This window comes from Cololabis saira, chromosome 2, assembly GCF_033807715.1.
Source record: "Cololabis saira isolate AMF1-May2022 chromosome 2, fColSai1.1, whole genome shotgun sequence".
NCBI classification, from domain to species: Eukaryota; Metazoa; Chordata; class Actinopteri; order Beloniformes; family Belonidae; genus Cololabis; species Cololabis saira.
This window is the reverse complement of record NC_084588.1, coordinates 11,266,098-11,282,973: the sequence shown is the minus strand read 5'-3', so window position 1 is coordinate 11,282,973 and position 16,876 is coordinate 11,266,098. Positions and strand designations below refer to the sequence as shown.

General features: G+C 40.6%; 2 long non-coding RNA genes and 2 other non-coding genes across 4 annotated transcripts; 1 reads left to right on the top strand and 3 right to left on the bottom strand.

Moving 5' to 3' along the window:
- Positions 1-2,861: 2,861 nt before the first annotated feature.
- Positions 2,862-8,506, bottom strand: LOC133419562 (uncharacterized). The gene is made up of 5 exons (XR_009770541.1): positions 8,419-8,506; positions 8,152-8,243; positions 6,013-6,097; positions 4,076-4,179; positions 2,862-3,391 (listed from the first exon to the last, which is right to left on the bottom strand). It is a non-coding gene; the product is annotated as an uncharacterized LOC133419562 (long non-coding RNA).
- LOC133422059 (small nucleolar RNA SNORD67) lies at positions 4,272-4,384 on the bottom strand. Its single transcript, XR_009770720.1, has one exon. It is a non-coding gene; the product is annotated as a small nucleolar RNA SNORD67 (small nucleolar RNA).
- On the bottom strand, positions 6,372-6,480 carry LOC133422055 (small nucleolar RNA SNORD67). The gene has a single exon (XR_009770719.1). It is a non-coding gene; the product is annotated as a small nucleolar RNA SNORD67 (small nucleolar RNA).
- Positions 8,507-10,496: 1,990 nt separating the features above from the next.
- Positions 10,497-11,444, top strand: LOC133419555 (uncharacterized). The gene is made up of 3 exons (XR_009770536.1): positions 10,497-10,775; positions 10,974-11,013; positions 11,169-11,444. It is a non-coding gene; the product is annotated as an uncharacterized LOC133419555 (long non-coding RNA).
- Positions 11,445-16,876: the final 5,432 nt, after the last annotated feature.

Below are 16,876 nucleotides of genomic sequence, written 5' to 3'. Positions count from 1 at the left end.
ACCCATTTGGAGAGCTCCAATTTTATTCCACTTGCTTTGTGGTTGTGCCGACCCAGAGGAATTTCCCCAGCAGTTTATATTCATACATACGGACATATAAATTGAAATTATGTGACAGGTGGACTTCATTGAACCAATTCTGTTGAGGGATTTTCAATTTTGTGAGGCGAACGCCTTCTGTGTGAAGTGCCTTGAGATGACTTTGCTGTGAATTGCTGCTACACAAGTGAAGTGAATTGGTAATGGCAGCACTAGTTCATGACTTGGGGCTCCCAAGCAAAAGGGGGCGAGTACTTAAGCAGCCATTTATAACTTAAGTCTTCAAGAGGTTGCCTTTTGTATTCCAAGCACCACTTTTCCGTTTTATAGGTCTTAAATCCAGAGACAGTTTGCCCCCTGCCTGAAAATCCAACCTTTGCAGGTAAAAGGAATACAGAGGTATGAGAGGATTATTGCCCTGAGCCATTTAAAGCAGCACAAGAGAACTTTTGTCATTTTTAGCTTGATGGGTTCCCCGTAGCCACGGAGCCCTTTCCGAACACGATCAAACACTTGCTCTTCTCCGGTCTGTTTCTCCATCACTCATTTCCTCTTCAGTCGTGACTTTTGCATCTCTTCATCTCCCGTCGCTCTCTGAACTAGTTTGATAACCGTTTTGTGACAAAGTGCCATAACGTGCTGTTGTGAAGTGTCTTTGATCGTCTTTCCCCGGCAGAGGTGGGAGCCCACGAGCTTGATGGCGTGTCCTAAAACCCATCAACTCAAACTGATATCCTAACATGAATGTGTGATAAAACATTTCCTGAAAACAAAAAAACATTTTCACCACCTATTTCAGAGAAAAGTGCTGCTATACGAGTATTAAATGCTCCCCTGCAGTGCTGCAACGAACAGAGTGAAGTGAAATGGCTCTCGCCGTGAAGCCGATGACAGCAGCACAAAGTACAGAAAATGTTGAGGCTGAATTAGGGATGAAGACCATTTTAATATTCTACTTCTGATGCTCAGCTCATCAACGATGATTGCACCATCCCCAAGGGAAAATGTTTGCTCCTGTCCTACATGGGAGTGAAGATAAATTGCAAATTTGAATTTCTTTTTCATCCAGATTAGCTTGAAGTCTTAAAATTAATGTTTGGGCACATCTTTTTAAGTTAAAATTATCTGCACGGAAGTGAATTTCCTTTCATTATTTTAATGACCAAATATGTGGTCAAGTGGTGTAAGTCTGTAGTGTTCATTTACTCATTAAACTTGTACAAGTTGCTTTATACATGATCATCCGTTATGATGGGCTTACTCCAGAGAAATGGAAACACTGACGTCTGACTGCCACCTTATGGCCAAATCTATGAAGTGGAGAAGAGATGGAAGTCAAAGCAGCAACATCACAATCCAGCTCATCGGTTTTGAGACCAGTCCCTTTAGATCAAGAGCTACTCAATATGAAACAAAAGTGGTATTAACCTTTATACAGAAAAATGGCAAACCCATAAACTTCAGTCAATTCCAGATGACCCATCCACATCTTACAAATGACATTCAGCAGTTTGCACTGGTGCGGCGCCCACTTAGCATTTCACTCAATCTAAGCACACAAATGCTGAACCATACAGTTCAGATTTCTACACAAAACACCCTTAACATTTCTGAAAGGCACATTTTATTTAAGTCTGAATCATTTTCTCACATCTTTAAAGTGAACACATGAAAACTTAACTTTGGCACATCAATTCATGTTTTGAATAAATCTTAATTTACAAGATTAATCAAAAACTAAATAAATTAATTTTCACTAGGATGAGACAAGCTGATTGGTGATTGCTGAATGGTGTGATCGGTGTATAAGCCAGCTGCTGGTACATACTTCAACATAGCACAAAGATTTCTGGTTGAACCATTTTAAAGTTTCTGATCTTGAGCTCTTTACAGTTAATGACAAAGACCTGGCCTAAAACCACCCAGCTTAGGGACCTATTATGGCATCTAATACCTATTTCAAACAGGCCTTGAATGTCTTAAAAACAATCTTTTGATTGTTTTTGCTAAATAATTTAGAAATTCAGCCTCTGAGCCATGTCTTTATCTTCCCATTCTCTAACCTCATTATCTATGTGGGATTCTGAGTGGGCGGGGCTATAATGACTGTGCTGATTGGCTGCCTGAATGACGCGATACACCGCTACGAAAAATGGCGAAAGCTCCGGCCGGCGGAGTTAGTTGTGGGTGTGGTTTCACGCATCAGAGGCCAACCGATGTAATTCGCATTTTGGTTATGTAACAAAAGGGAGCAGAATCTTATTGGCTCGTAGATCCACATCACACTGGACGGCTCATCCGGGCAGCTGTACAGACACTGCAGAATTTGGTTACTTTCCTCCTTCTCTGAGTTGGCAGGCTGAGGGGAGACCACTTTATATATGTTAAAGCAAGAAAAAACATGTTTTTTATAATAGGGCCCCTTTAAAGTTCTGCCATTAAGTTTTCTCCACACCCCAATAGATGTAATGCTTCATTCTGCGCCCCGCACTAACACACAACTTGAAGAGTTGGAGGAGACCGTATTGCTGTCATTTACAACTAGAGGCTTCACGTCTTCAGCCAGAAAGGAAATGCTGCTGGGTCTGACCCCCAACCCACTTTAACCTCTGGATACAGGAACACAAAAAGGTTCACCTTGAGATTGCCCTTGGAAAAAAAATTCAGTATATTTTACATCAATTTAGAAACCTGTTTGCTTGCCTTGACAAGTCCCACATGTTACTGAAAACAGATATTTTGTGCAAATTTTTGCTTAGGGGCAATGTTTCATGCAAGACAACATTAAAAAACAAATACTCAACTTCTCTTTGTTTTAGTCATTTAATTTTGATACCTTCGCCATCCTACATCCAAATATCATGCATCAAACTGATTATAACTGCATTGTCATCAGCATGCTGCATCCAGACCAGAGCATTGCCAGCGTAAGAATACAAATATGACTGAACAAACTCAAGTAATAGAGTACAACCTACACACACAAGTCAAAAAAGGTTTCCAAAAACATTACAATTTGGTATTAAAACATTTGTCATGTCTTTGTATGACTTTCTAAAGCATAATTTAGCATAAAACATGACTGTCAGTCCATCATCAAGTAACTTGCTGTAGTTTTAAGTGATTCACCCATGATGCACAAGATTCCTAAATCTCAGGTTTGCTGCCGGCCACTTAACAAGTTGATTAATGTTTTACCGAAAGCACATCCAAATTAAATGTTTTCCAGCTCTGGGTGATATCATTTTTGGACCTGACTTTCACAACAGCTGGTCCAAGCTGAACTTTGAGCGCGATACGTGACTGCAGCAGCAACTTCAGGGACTGGCAGGGTTTTCCGGTCATGGGACCCCTGCAGGGAACAGAGGGACACAAAGGACAGCGAATCTAAAAAACAGTTGCGTAGAGGCGATAAAAGGACAAACTGGAGAAAGTTTCTGCTATGGCCAGCTTTGGTTTTCCAAGAGAAAATGGCATCAGAGCAACTTGTCCCAAAATCATAAACATCTACAAGACGCCTGCTCCAACAAGTCATACTAAATACATCGTCATCCAGATCAATACAAACTGTTAGTTGCATTTTGGGGTTGGGGAGGTGCTTTATATAAAAAAGGTGTAATGTATCAGAGTTTAACCTACAGCAGACTGTTTAGTAGATTCTGCTGCTTTCGCAAGATTTCCTCAGCAGCACTTTGAGCCTTGCTGGTTTATTAAACTCAATAATTAGCTCAGTTGGCGATTTGGCCTGCAGCCCAAGCTTACAGCGATGGCCATCCATCTTCAACCCCAGCCGTTAACTGCAGTTCCACAATGAGATTAGCCAACTAATGTTCAATCATTTTACAAGCCAGTTGTTCAGAGCTGTAGTTTTTATTGTGGCTCGTTTGATTCTTCTGCCATGATAAAAATAAAAGCTATGACATAAATCAAGACGATTGATGGCTTCAACGATAAAGAACACCAAGCTGCAACAAATAGACTTTTCCTATAAAGAAAATGCACAAAGAGTCGACTGCATCATACTGTTCATTCTTACCAGTTTTCCTTCTGGAGCTCTTCAAGCCACCGACATGGGAAGTATTCAGGAGAATACTTGATGTTCAAACGTGCAGCCTGAGATGAAAGTGTCCAATCGCCAAGCTAGGGAGAAAATACATTTAAAAAATTGGGGTTTTAGGTCAATGATACTGAAACCTTTAGTGGTGAATGGTCATTTTCCTGTGGAATGGGGAGGCGACTCAGATGGCCCCTGTGCACAGCGGGCGTCTCCACGTGGAGTCAGAACAGGCAGTTGTGCCACTGCAACAGCTACCTTAAGAATCGTGCAACTCATCACAGTCGCCTCCCCCACCGCCCTGGAACACGACAGTATTACACCGTATGGTCCTATTAGGGATGGACATTATCTGCCCGACTAATAAATTATTAGTTAGATATAGGGGGGGAAATATTCTCATCAGTCCAATAAATAAATTAAACCTGATGAATACATTCATGAAGTAATATTTATGGTGAAATTGAAGCCACTGACTGATGACCAGACCCTGGTTAAAAATATTGGATTTCATTGCGTAACTGAACATCTGGAGCTGCAGTAGTTTCCCAGGTGCGAAATTCAACTCTGTAACCGCTCTCTCTATACATTATAAACTTGACATTAATGGCCCTTTTCCACTAGTACCTACACAGCGCGCTTCTGCTCGCTTCTACCCGCCACGCCCCCGTCTTGCACTTTTCCACTACAGGCCGAGGCGGGTGGAGCCGTGCCAAGCAGATACTTTTTCTGTATCTTTTCTGCCGAGGTTCTAAGCGTGCTGAGTCGGAACTATATCTGACGTCATCACAATACACGCCACTGATTGGTCGGGAGGCGGGCCGTCAGACGTTTGAATCAGGAAGCGGGAGTCAGCGCGAGAACAACTCGCGGCGATTTTATTATACAGCGCAAACGTCTGTTTGGTGATCCAACTCTGAGGTGCAGATGTTCATAAACCTGGTGGCTGAGGAGAGAATTAAAAAGGGATGTAGACGGGTGATAAGGAACGACCAGATCCACAGGAGCTCTGTTTTACTCTCAGCCGCTCGCGGCTCCAGCTGATTTCTGATCAGCGCCGACATGAACAAAGCGGTTGCGCAATCGAGTACGTCACAGCAGCTTCACCCCAACCTGCCCACTTCTCCCCTGGCTGTGGAAAAACACACGAGGACAAAGCGGGTAGAGGCGAGACAAGGCGTGACGAGCCATACCGAGGCGAGTCGGGCTGAGTAGGTACTAGTGGAAAAGCGCCATTAATGTGAACAAAGTGCATGTAATCTTTATAACAGACATTTGAACCTTCAATGTCTTCAAATGTCAAAATATGAATGCCCTTTTATTTTACATATTTGGGGAATCACTTCAACTCCTGGACTTATTTAATAGTGTTTTTGATTTGAAGATTGTGTGGCTCCAGTGGCCTCCTCGACAAGGCCCTCAACTGCCAGAAAAATGGCAGCCCACTGCTCCTTGTGTAACTCGTGATGGGTTAGAAGGACTAATTTCAGTGTTTCATGAGCAATATACTAAAATAAAGATTATTTATTATTATTATTATTATTATTATTATTAATAACAAACAAGAACGATAGTCTCTGCACATGCCAACACTGCTTGGGATCAGTATTAGCCAATACCCAAAGCCCAGCTAATGAATTAGTATCAGAAAAGGGATAGGAAATGTTGCATAAGAAAATGTGGGTTGGACTCTTTCTATTAAATCTATTAAAAAACACCTTAAAAAAATAAAAAAAAATAAAATGTAGTTCACTAGTTCGACCTCAAAAGAACAAGAGCCCTGGTGAAAACATGGAGCAAACTTCTATTTAAGGCACATGTTCAAGTTTGATGTTGGAAACTTCACTCAGTTTTATAAACTTTGGTAAAACATAAAAATACACGAGCGCACACACATGGTGAGAAATGTAGAAACAAACCTTGTAGATGGATGCAGCTCCTGTTCAGCCAGAAGAGTTTGAGAAATCCCACAGGAGCGCATCCTTGTGTCTCCTGATACGTGACCTGATTAAAATGGCAGAAATAAGGTAGGACAGTTTACAATTAACATAAATTCATACACTAACCCAAGATTGCATGATGATCAAGTGGAATAAAACTAAGAAAACGCCACAGGAGCCTTTCTCCTCACAGCATGGCTGTCAGGCCCAGATAAAATCACTCAGAATGTGCAAAACCCAACATCTTTTACATCTACAATGCATCACCTCCACATGAAGGTTTATGTTGAAGAGGGATTATTCTTTTCGTGCAGATATGTTCCTCTAGAGGAGGGAGGGTGGAGTCAGATGGCCCCTGTGCACGCTGTGCGTCCTCATGCAGCTCAGACTGGGTGCAGCCGCCACTGCAGCTGCACCCATCCATCAGTGCAACTCATCACTCCCGCACCCTCCATCACCTACAATTTACAACCTCTTTAATTAGACCCTCCAGAAAAACGTTGATTATGCGATCACAGAATTTCCCGCATAATCAAGCAAATGGTGCATGATTGTGCGGGGCTCGCTTGATTTCACAATCCCCGCGTAAAGTTGGGGGGGGGAGTGAAATGGTGCTGCGACGCGCAACGTCACAAGCTTGCGCATTCAGTCAGGTAAATAAAAACACTGTGGTGTCTTGCATGAACGTGTGGACAGAGGAACACAGACAATCACTATGACGGAAAAATCTAATCCATCTCACTCACCAACAAACATTTCTGCTAAAGACCGGGCAAAGGAGTATCCTGATCTCTACACGAAAGTGGGGGGATACTATTCTGCACCCCGTGCAACCGTGTGTTGGAGCACAAGAGAAAGTTGACGGTGATGAACTACTTTGCATGAAACACAGGAACAAGTGTTCTGCAGCTGAGGAAAGGATTAAAGCCAAAACTCACGTTCAGCGAGGCTTCCACCTCCAAAACCCTTGCGAGGGGTGCAAGAAACGAGGTGCGTGGAAGCTGCTGAGACCGAACGGGTGTGTGTTAAATTGAATGGGAAAGGGTTCTAACGTGTGTGCGCGCGCGCGTGCGCGTGAATGTAAATAATCCATGATTGAAATATATGCTTTTACAATTACCGTATGTCAATACTGAACTGTGTGTAACTAAATGGGACAAAGTGATTTAACATATCGGGGTGTGTGTGAAAATACCCCAATTACAATAAATGCTTTTACAATACATGTCCTAATACTGAATTGTGTTCAACTTTATAACATTAGCTGCGTGTTTGTGAGAAAGAGAATAAATAAGTGAAAATACAGTTAAATAATGTGTTTATTTTTTGTTTGTAGGTTTGTGAGACCTGGGTCGCCACCTGTACTGCTGTCAATATTCTCTCTAAGAGCGACCATCCTACAATGAGGAAATTCCTGAATGAAAGAGTAATCGATGGAGCCATTTCAGGATTTCACCAGTTTCAAGAGAAATACTTGGGAGCAGTATTGTAGCATAACAGATTCTGTTCTACCTCACTTTTATAAAGCAGGACGCAATTATTTCATTTTACAATTTTGTGACTCAGGAATGTTAGAATAGAATAGAATGCAGCAGCCAAAACACACACACACACACACACACACACACACACACACACACTTTATACAAAAATTTTTAAATAGAAATTACCAATAAGTAGTTAAATAATAAAAAGAGCAATATAAAAAGTAGAAAAAGAGTATGTACAAGAGAGAAAAAAAATAGTAAACACCAAAAAAAAAAAAAAATATTTACAAAAAATTTACAAATATTTCCAAAATACTTGAGGTATTTAAGCCATGCTTAAATTGAGACAATGAAAAATAACTAAAATTTGCCCTGTCTGTGATGCAGCTTGTTTCTAGCAAGCTTGTTTGTTATAGGAAGTCACTAAAATCTCTCATTCAGTAGTAGCCCAGTCAGAACAGGAATAATCACCTTTATTACATTTCCTGCATATTATGCAACTTTCCACATATTTCACTGCATAAAATCATACAAAAACCTCGCATATTTCATTACATAATCAAGGCTTTTATCCCGAATTTTTTCTGGAGGGTGTATTTAGTGCAGCAGACACCAATGAGCTGGTCTTTACCTCGTCTCCTGGCCACGCCGTCCAGCATGAGCCTCCATGACCGCTGGGACTGTCTTTAATCACTCAGGTGTTGGAGAAGTTGGAGGAATCAGCTGCAAACCAGAACAGCCAGTTAGCTACAGACGCTACAGCAGACACGTGGTCCCGCATGAGAGGAGACTCCAGCATGGTGGAGCATGGACCAATGTTTAACAAATCACTTTCAACTACAAGAAAACATGTAAAACAGCGACAAAAAAATAAAAAATAAAACTTATAACAACATACCCTCTAAATAGAAGGTGATTAAAGGTTCCTCTTTCGCAGAAATAACCAGCACCAACGGCTCTCCTCTGGTTTTAAATGGCTGCCTGTGTCGTTCTGGTCGCTGATTGGTCCAAACTCCCGGAAATGCTGAGCGTTCATTGGACAATTCAACCCCTGACCTTTGTGAACAGCCAATGGCGAGATGGATGGCCGTCACGTTCAAACGATGCGTTCACGGCCCAGCTTTTTGAGGAGACTTCACCTCTTTTCAAGAAAGGTTTTTGATTTTACTGATATGGAAGAGAACAATTAACATGAAAAGGCCTCTTTATTTACAAACAGCCCTTCAGCCCCCCCAGCCTCCCCAGACATCCACAAATCACGGCCCACACTGTACAAGTGGTGCAATAAATCATGCAAAACTAAAAATGAAGCACAGCGTACATGCAACATAGAGGAAAAATGCCACTGCATCAGCTCTACCGAAGTAGAAATGCATGTACATACACAAATAAGCAATGTATCATCCGTCACTGTTTCTTCAGAGTCGGGACAAAACATGTGCACTGTAGAAAAGTCTAATTCAAATAAAAAGTAAAGAAATGTGTAACAATTGGCATGCTTACAAAGTTAGATCAAGAGGAGTTCTGAATGCTGATGATAAGTTTAAGCCTTAAAAAATTTTTTTTTTGAGGGTATTTGTTCAAATGTATGACTAGTAGTAAGCTCACCCATGTTAATTATTTTGTCACAGTCAAGGGGTCTCAGTATTCAATTATTAAAAAAAACTTCAAAAACCTCTTAAATTGTGAGAAAATTCATATTAAGTTAAAGATAAGGGTTAAAAGTATTTAAGACAACATAGAGTTTTAACATAAAAAAAGATTTTCCATAAAAATATGGCCATCGAAGTTGTGTCACACTTTTTGTCAACTCCATCATCGTTTTCATTAACCTCATTTAAATCAGATAATAGCATGGTCAGCTATTTCCCTGAGGACCCCTTTTCATTCTCCTGGCTGTGGTGAATGCAGCAGTAGCACACATGCTCTGGTAAGTTTTACATTTTTTGATATTTTAAACAAACAATGTTAATTTTTCTATGGTCACAGCCAGAAAATATCAACTCCGTGTATCCATTGTGAAAGTTTTAAAAAACATTAGTGGATTAAATTTAAGTATTTTAGTGAAGACATGTTGACAGCTAGCAACTGACAAAAAAGTAGCTAGCTAGCTGCAGTGTATTTTTGCGCAGAGGAAAAAAACATGCCATTTCGTCAACTCCGTCATCGTCAACTCCGTCACTTTTTATCGATGACGGAGTTGACATATAAAGTGACGGAGTTGACAAATCTATCATTAACCTCTTAAGTGCAAATATTATACTATTTCTGAGCACAGTAACGGAATTAAAGACTATGTTATGGTTTTATCTACATATTCATACATAAATATTATAAGAAAATTACATCATTTTTAAATTAAGTCTGGATTATAGAGCATGGTTAGGCTTGGTGAGGACAGTGCATCTGTTATATAGATAACAATTGTTTTTATATTCAAATAACCAGAACCCCCCCACCCTCAACACACACATACATAGACAGAGTCCCCTCCCTCACAAATCCACCCATATACACACACAGACACACACACACAGGCCATCCCTACCACACCTGCCCAGCAACACGTACACACAGCCCTCACACACAACCCCTCCTTTACACACACAGCCCTCCACAGATCACACAGAACCCCTCCCACAACCCCCCTCCTTCCAGATTTTATGTGAATCAATCAACCACTTATTTTAATACTCTTTTCATATGTTCTGTATTGAAGGAAAGATGGCGAGACAGTGCATGTCAGTTGAGGAAAGAAGGAGAAAAAATAAAGAGAGCCAACGAAAGAGAAGAGAAAAATTAAACAGGGACCCAGAGAGTAAACTTGCTATGCAAGAGAAGGAGAGACAGAGATGGAAGAGTAGGGTTCAAGCCAAAAAAACAATACATATCCACCAGATGACTGACAGGGGCAAGAAGTATCAAAGAAGGTATTGGAGAGAGGCACAGCAAAAATCCAGACAGGACAGGGCCCGTAGACGTGCAGTGGTGGAGACCTTGGAAGTGGATACCGAGCACCAAGATGTGAAAGTGGAATTCCTGCATCCCCATGGTCCAACACGTACTGTTAAGCCCAGGAATAGCAGTAAGAAAGATGTCTGTTCCTGTCCAGTTGGAAACATAATAACCAAACTAATGGACAATGCAAAACCAACCAAAACGAGGACCAGGGAGATCTACAGCATTGATCCAAATGTGATGGACTACATAGAGCGTGAGCACGTCCGACGCCTAATGCTCAAGGCATAAGCACAGGTTAGACAACAATGAATTAATCCAACCTGTTAATACATTTTTATCAGAATGGGAAATGTGTGACCACACCTTGTATGAAGTCAGAGTAGGGTAGCACATCTCTGCTTCTGTTTAATAATTACATGTTTGATGAGGCTGAACCAATTGGTTTCTATACCATTACTTCCTCTTCCTCATCACTTTCCTTCTTTCTCTCAGTCTCTCCTGAAGTGTGGATCCCCTCAGACCAGACAACAAGGTGAGACACACACACTCACACACGCACACGCACACGCACACACACACACACACACACACACACACACACACACACACACACACACACACACAAACTAAACTGTATGTGCACACTAAACTGTAAATGCACATCATTCTCAACTCTCTCACACACAGACGCAGACGGACCAACACAACCCAGCAGGAAACGGACGCAGAGGGACAGACAGACACATGCAGACTGCCGCCCTTCTCCACCACCCCCTCCCTCCCCACCTCCCCCTATCCCACTCCTCCCTCCTTTCCACTCCACCACCTCCTCCTCCCACTATCTCCCTCCCCTCCATAACCTCACCCTCCTTCCTTCCCCTCAACCTCCTCCCTCATCCACCTCCACCCCTCCCACCATTGCCCTGCCCCCCACCCCAATCCGACCAATCTGTTCTATGGTTTACTGAAGGATGTTTTTTATTGATTTTTATTGTTAAAATTAAAAAATAATTTAGATTGTATGTTCATGTAGTCACTTAAAGTAAAAGACTGGCACTTCTTACCCAACTCTCCCCTATTGGATAATAGGATAGAGCCCCTATTTTTAGTTATTCTGTATTGTGTTTTTAATCATTTTATTGTAACGTTAATGACAGTTGTTATGACTCAAGATGTATGTTCAAGCAGGAGGAGTAATACTCTGTTCAGTAAAGTAGGTAGCATATCCTCAATAAATTTTAAAAGATAAATTGTTCTCCTTTGTCAACTCCGTCATTTTTTGTCAACTCCGTCATCACGAAATCAGCACAATGAAATGTATATTTTTGTTATTTTTTGGCGGGAATCAAATTCGCTTTTCAGATTTTTGTTGGTACAGTAATAAAGTATCATCAGATAAACATGTTGTTTTGTCTTATTTACTTTTAGAATGTTTTCAAATACTATTAAAATCAAATATGAAGTATGAAAATGCAAATATTTGGGAATTCCTGTACGAAGAACCCTGTGTAATTAAGCCAGAAGTATTTATATTGTATTTTCCTGCCTATTTCAGTGACTTAACACTATAAGAACACAAATCAGAATGTTAGATTCTTGTTGGGATGGAATAATAGTAATTAAACACTTTTTAGTGTCAGTGACGGAGTTGATAAAAATCAAGGCATTGTGGTATATATGTGAATTTGTCAAAAATACATAAATACCTACAGCCTGCACCTTTATTTGGTTAAATAGCTCACATCTTGATCTTCCTGAATATACAACTCATATGAACATAAGGACAATTTTCAAAAAAACAATTTCAGAATGCATTTTGTCCCGACTCTGAAGAAACAGTGCCATACATGTGGAATTGGTCAAAATAGATGAACTAATCCATAAAATAAAGGACATTTAAAAATGAAAAGGGGGGGCAGTTAACCTGTAATGTTGCAAGGCAACAGTCAAAGAGAGTGTCAGACAGAGTCACATACAGTGTATTGAGGCATGCTGAATGTTTTTCTTGAAAGAGATTTGTGAAAAAAAAGTGAAGTGGAAGGACTCAGTTCCACACCATTATAGCATCAGTTCCCAGAACCAGAGGGTCATTTTTTGTATGTTGGCTGCCCAATGGTAATTTCTTATCAGTTATCTGTCTCTTTGTAAGAACTTACACTTGATCCTGGAAACCCTATCGTTCTATATAAAGGAAATCAATTTGTCAACTGTGCTAAAATGTGATAATTGGTAGAAGTACTGGTGGACACCGTCAAAGATGAAACTTCACCTCTTTTAACTTCAATTTAACACTTCATACTTGATACTTCCTTTATGACCATCATTTTGAATTATTCTGTAGATTGTAATTCTATTGTAACATGTTTGGCTTTCTCCGAGTTAATAATTATGGTGCCAGTTTTGATAACAAGGTGTTTTCAAATGTGATTTATTGCTTCTTGTATGCATTTTTGTATTTGGTCCATGTGCCTTTCCTTCCTCTGTTAAACGCTTTAGGTTCATCTCATTCATATTTAATTAAAAAAAAAGAAGTAAATGATGTTTGTTAAATGATGTATATTCATGAGCTGTGGAGGGCTCATCAGCAGATCCACAAGATGGCACTGTGGCAGTACAAATGACTTCCTGGTAAACTTGGAGTAGCCTACATTTAATTAATGTCAGTTCATTGATTTCAGACGGGCATGTGCGTAGGTTATCATGTGGCAACTTAAAGATGAGAATGGTACTGCTACTTCCTGCATCAGCTCAGGAAGTTCCTCTCGAGGTGTTTATCGTCCTCCAAACTGGTCAGTTACCTGCAACGAGTGGTGAAAGCACCTGAACGGATCATGGGGACAAAGCTCCAGGATCTAGACTTGGTACATTGGTCGACTGAGACAGAAAGCCACCAGCCTCATCAAAGACCCCACCCGCCCTGGTTTTTCCCTCTTCCTGCAACTGCCATGGAGGAGGCGCTTTCAGAGTGATCAGGTCCAGCACCTCCAGACTGAGGAGCAGCTTCTTCCCCAGAGCTGTGTCCTGTATCTCCCCCTCACTCATGCATACAACTGCAACAAATTACCAAATTACCAGCACAGGACTGTGTTCACAAACATTTGCACCCCTGGGAACATTGCCACGTCTATAGAATCACCATTTACACCGTATAACCTACCCATATTTGCACTTTCTCTGTGTGTTCCCTGTATTCAGGCATACAGTATACTGACCACTTACACTGCTAGACACTACTCTATATCCTTTACGGGTTTACATTCACATATATTCTTTTCTTTTTATACAGGACTGTCTCGGAAAATTATAATATTGTGATTTTCTTTAATGCAATTACAAAAACAAAAATGTCATACATTCTGGATTCATTGCAAATCAACTGAAATATTGCAAGCCTTTTATTATTTTAATATTGCTGATTATGGCTTACAGTTTAAGAAAATTAGAATATTCTTAATCTTAAACTGTAAGCCATAATCAGCAATATTAAAATAATAAAAGGCTTGTAATATTTCAGTTTGATTTGTAATTAATCCAGAATATATGACATTTTTGTTTTTTTAATTGCATTACAGAAAATAAAGAACTTTATCACAATATTCTAATTTTCTGAGACAGTCCTGTATTTGCTGCATTTACTTTTTCTTGCTTGTTACTAGCAAAAAGAGGAGAGTTTTAGAAATGTCACTGTACGTGTATATAGCGCTTGTGTGTGCATAATGACAAAAAGCTAATTTGGTTCAATTCAATGCAGTCTGTTCTGTGCATTTCTATCAGTGTTGGGTTCAGATCTGGACCAAACAGGACAGGAGCCCAATTCAGTGGATAGCTGGGTCAAGCCAAGACAATCAGGGTCAACCTGCCCTCCATCCAGGGACTACACTGGTCCTGGTTCAATCTTTAGAGGTTCACATTTCCTCCAGTACTGGATAACTCAACACAGAACGGTTTCTTCCTCCAGGATGTTGTTCTGATGAACCCTGGTGGTCTCAGAGCATCAGGAAGAACCTCCCCCTTGTCTTTAACAACCGGTGTGAACACACCTGAATCTCTGCGCTGCACGTGTTTTAAACTTTGCATTTTAAACGCTGCATCTTGTATGACTAATTGACGCCTGTCTTTGAACATGGTCACTTGTGGTTTGAGACGAACTCTTCAATAATTTACTAACTGAAGCTTATTCTCTGAAGGCCTACATGAAAGCGAGTTACCAACAGAAAACAGATTCCTCATTTTTGTGTGAAAACCTGGCAAGTTAAATTGATTCTGATTCAAAATATCATCTACACAGAAAACAGACCCCTGTGCTGTAAAACTGGCTCTGGCCAGTTGAATAAAAACCTTGATGACTTATATATCTGTAAAAGTAACCTCAGACTGCTTACAATTGTGTATTTTAGGTCATATAGTTGTAATATATTAATACAGATGTTAAACTGCACGCAAGTATGTTTTGGTCCGCTGGATACCCAAAATCCCTCACTCCACTGTCGACAACTGATAGATGAAAACCCACTGCCATAAATGAGCCCTGACATGTGAGGAGGGGAGATGTGGGACAGTTGTTGACCCTCCTGCTCTCCATCCTTGGAAACAACTTTCCATTGTCATGGCAACTCTTTATAACAGCTGTTTAAAGGTGTCAGAATCAACAGCAGAAATCCCAGAGGGAAAAACACATCCAAGAGGCATAGAAATCATTGTTTCAAGTGAAAAAGCGCAGTAAAGCATCCCAAAAAGATGCAAGTGCAGACACGACTTGACCAAAGCTGCTGGTTTGGTCCGTCTGCGGTTCAGGACTCGGTTTGTCACCCAGGTCCTAGTTTACAGCCTAGTTGGAAAGTTATTTAGGTTCTTCTGAATCAAACTTTTCACCACAGAGACTTGAACGTCAGCTCTAATATATTACTCTATAAATTGATGTATTAGTTTTGTACTTTGCTTATTTGGACCTTTAATGGGAATTCCCCTGCAGCTCCTTTGCTGCTATTTGTCCTTTCTCTAAGGATCTATGGGTGGTAGGTTCTACACTGTAATATAAAAATGATACTCCCAGTTTTAATCCTATTCCGATTGTAGGTTTTAGTATTAGGAACTACAGCCCAAGACAAACAATAATGTAACTTCTTAAATTTTTTTCTCCATATTTTTAATATGAAGCTGAAAAATAAATACCCCCATAATTTAGCAGCCGGAAATGCCCGTTAACTGTTTATTTTGGTGCAGTGGTTCTTTCGGCACAGCTTCTAGTTGTGGGGGTGTATTTAAACTGATGAGGCCAGATGTGCAGCCAGTGGGATAACTTTTTTTTGACCACATTAAGTTGCAGTGTGATATCAGAGATTATCCAGTTGTACAAGGATGTTGCATCAGCGAAGACTTAAGCAGTCATTTCCATCCACCATCTATATCAGTTATTCCTTTTCAGGGTCACAGGGTTTTGCTGGAGATTATCCCAGCTCTCTGTGGGTGAAACCAGCCCCGTATGACACAAATCTGTCACCTCTTTATGGAGGAATTTTGATGCATTCTTATTTTTTTTTAAAGATTTGTGGCTCTAGTGGCCTTTTATTCAAGTTGCAGACAGGAAGGGGGTAGAGAGAGAGAATGTGGATGACATGCAGCAAAGGTGTGCAGGCTGGGATTCGAACCTGCAACCACTGCATGAGGATTGTAGCCTCAGTATATGAGCCACTTGCTTAACACTACACCACCGAGCGGCTCGAATTTTGATGCATTTTTACAACAATGTTTTAAATCATTGAGGTTTGCTTATAATCAGCTCTTTTCCGGTCCCGGCCCAGCACTGTAACTGGGTTGAGGTCTGAACTTTGGGCACCTGCGCTACCAAGCTTCAGTTCATCACAAAGATAACCTCACATTTGCTTCTAGATCATTTCGGTATACAGATGAGTTCATGATTAACTGAACGACTGCCCAGGTTCTGCAGCCTAAATAATTATCGACAATGGCTCTAAAGGGCATCTGTTGAAATGCGGTTTTGTTTTTATCAAACGTGGGGGTTAAAACTTAGGCCCAAACTCCTTTTTGATCACATCCATCTCTTATTGGAGAACCCTGAAGCCCAAATAGTTCAGAAATGGTTTTAAAATGCCTTCCAGACTAATGTGAAGCAACCGTCGACTCTCCAAGACCAGTGCTTATGTCTTTTCCTCCTGGCATTGCGTTAACATATACCCCCTGATTCACATATCTAAATACGGTATGTTTCATGTCACCAAAATCCCAACTTTGTGATTCAATCTTTCAATGTCATCTGTAGTCATCAGCAACATGCTCATCTCCTTTCCTGCTGGTTTCCTGCAGTCTATCTGCCGAACAGATTTACAAGATAAACTGACACAAACGAGAGAGTCTGGGTTTCATTGAAATGCAAA